This window comes from Egretta garzetta, unplaced genomic scaffold (genome assembly GCF_000687185.1).
Source record: "Egretta garzetta isolate BGI_Z169 unplaced genomic scaffold, ASM68718v1 scaffold98, whole genome shotgun sequence".
Taxonomy (NCBI): Eukaryota; Metazoa; Chordata; class Aves; order Pelecaniformes; family Ardeidae; genus Egretta; species Egretta garzetta.
Window position 1 is genome coordinate 1,902,620 of NW_009260611.1, and position 2,257 is coordinate 1,904,876.

The following is a 2,257-nucleotide window of genomic DNA, read 5'->3' on the forward strand; positions in this document are numbered from 1 at the left end:
AGATTCGGGGGAGAGGAAGGGGCTGTGGTTGTTGCGCTGGGAGCCACGGAGCTCAGTCCCGACCGTGAAACCTCGCCCTGAGGAGAGAGCGGTCCTGGGCCCCGCGGTGGGGTGGCAGTAGGTGTGTGGCAAAGGAGGTTGCCCAGACCTCTGTTCATGGCACAGAGGGTTTAGGTCTTTTAGAGTCTTGCGAATGGGGGAATTCCAGGGAGATGGTCCTTTTTTGTTGTAGCATCACAGAATCACAGAGGGGTTGAGGTGGGAAGGAACTTCTGGAGGTATCCAGTCCGACCCCCTTGGTCAAGGAGGGCCACCCAGAGCCAGTTGCCCTGGACCATGTTCAGGCTGCTTCTGAATATCACCAAGGATGGAGACTTCACGCCTGTCTGGGCAACCTCTTAAGTGCTTGGTCACTCTCACAGTAAAAACGTGTTTCTTGATGTTCTGACAGAGGCTCCTGCCTTTCAGTTTGTGCCCATTGCCCCTTGTCCTGTCACTAGGCGCCACTGGGAAGACTCTGACTCTATACTCTTTGCACCCTCCCTTCAGATATATTCAGATATTTCAGATCCCCCTGAGCCTTCTCCAGGCTGAACAGCCCCAGGTCTCTCAGCTTTTCCCCATAGGAGAGGTGCCCCAGTCAAACACACAGAGGTGCGGCCCCACCAGCGCTGAGTAGCAGGGAAGGATAGCATCCCTCAGCCTGCTGGCAATACTTCGCCTAATGCAGCCCAGGATGCCATTTGCCTTCTTTGCGGCAAGGGCCCACTGCTCGGTTATGTTCCACTTGGTGTTCACTGGGACCCCCAGGTCCTTTTCTGCAACGCTGCTTTCTTGCTGGGTGGCCCCCAGCATATAATGGTTCCTGGGGCTGTTCCTCCCCAGGAGCAGGACTTTGCACTTCTTGCTGAACTTCATGAGGTTCCTGTCAGCCCATTCCTCCAGCCTGTTGAGGTCCTTCTGGATGGCAGCATGACCCTCTGGCGTATCAGCCACTCCTCCCAGTTTGGTGTCATCAGCAAACCTGCTGAGGGTACACTCTGCCCCATCATCCAGGTCATTAATGAAGATGTTACACAGAACTGAACCCGGTATTGACCCCTGGGTCACTACTGGCCTCTAACTAGACTTTGTGCCACTGATCACCTCGCTCTGGGCCTGGCGGTTCAGGCAGGTTTCAATCCACCTCACTGCTCATCCACTCCATACATCGACAGCTTCTCCATGGGGATCTTGTGGGAGACAGCGTCAAAGGCCTTACTGAGGTAAGAACTTGCTGGTAAAAGTGTGTTGGGGGGGTTAAAGTTTTAGGCTGTACAAGAATGAGGTAACAAGCTGTGCAGTGCAGTGACTCATCCATGTCATAGTTGCGTGGGTGCTAGCGCACAAAAATCTTGCGTGTGCCAAACAGTAGTTAAGAGACGTGATAAAACTTAGCCTAAAGGTTGCACAATGGGCTATGTAAGTCTTGCTGTTTTCATGATTATTATCTAAATTAGAAACGGTTCAGGAGGACAGTTTTTATAGAAAATTAAGCTCTTTTACACATATACGGACTTCATGGTCTTGAACTTAGAAGTATTTGAGCAGCAACATTCATAGACTGTCCTGAGTTATTAAAGACATACTACAAAGGCATCACCCTTTCCTTAACAAGTCCCCTTTTCCTGTAAATCTTTTCAGTAAATAGTATCTGTCAGCCACCCGTGGTGTTCAGCAGCCACAGCACTGAGCAGCAGAACAGAGAGGTATTTGCATTGTTTGGGACACTTTGAGAAATTTTGGAGGTAATCGTGCAAAACCTTTCATAGCACTTTTAGACTATCAGGTAGATTTAAAAGGAAAGTCTAGCAAGGCCTTTTCCCAAGCAAATGTGGTGTGTAGGATACTCTGAGAATCATAGAATCGTTTAGGTTGGAAAAGACCTTTAAGATCATCAAGTCCAACCCTGCCATCCCACCACTAAACCATGGCCCTAAGCACCTCATCTACCCGTCTTTTAAATACCTCCAGGGATGGGGACTCGACCACCTCCCTGGGCAGCCCATTCCAATGCTTGACATCCTTTTAGGTGAAAAAAAATTTTGTAATATCCAATCTAAACCTGCCCTGGCGCAACTTGAGGCCATTTCTCCTCATCCTATTGCCTGGACCTGGGAGAAGAGGCTGATCCCCACCTCACTACAGCCTCCTGTCAGGCGGTTGTAGAGGGCGACAAGGTCTCCCCTCAGCCTCCTCTTCTCCAGGCTGAACAACC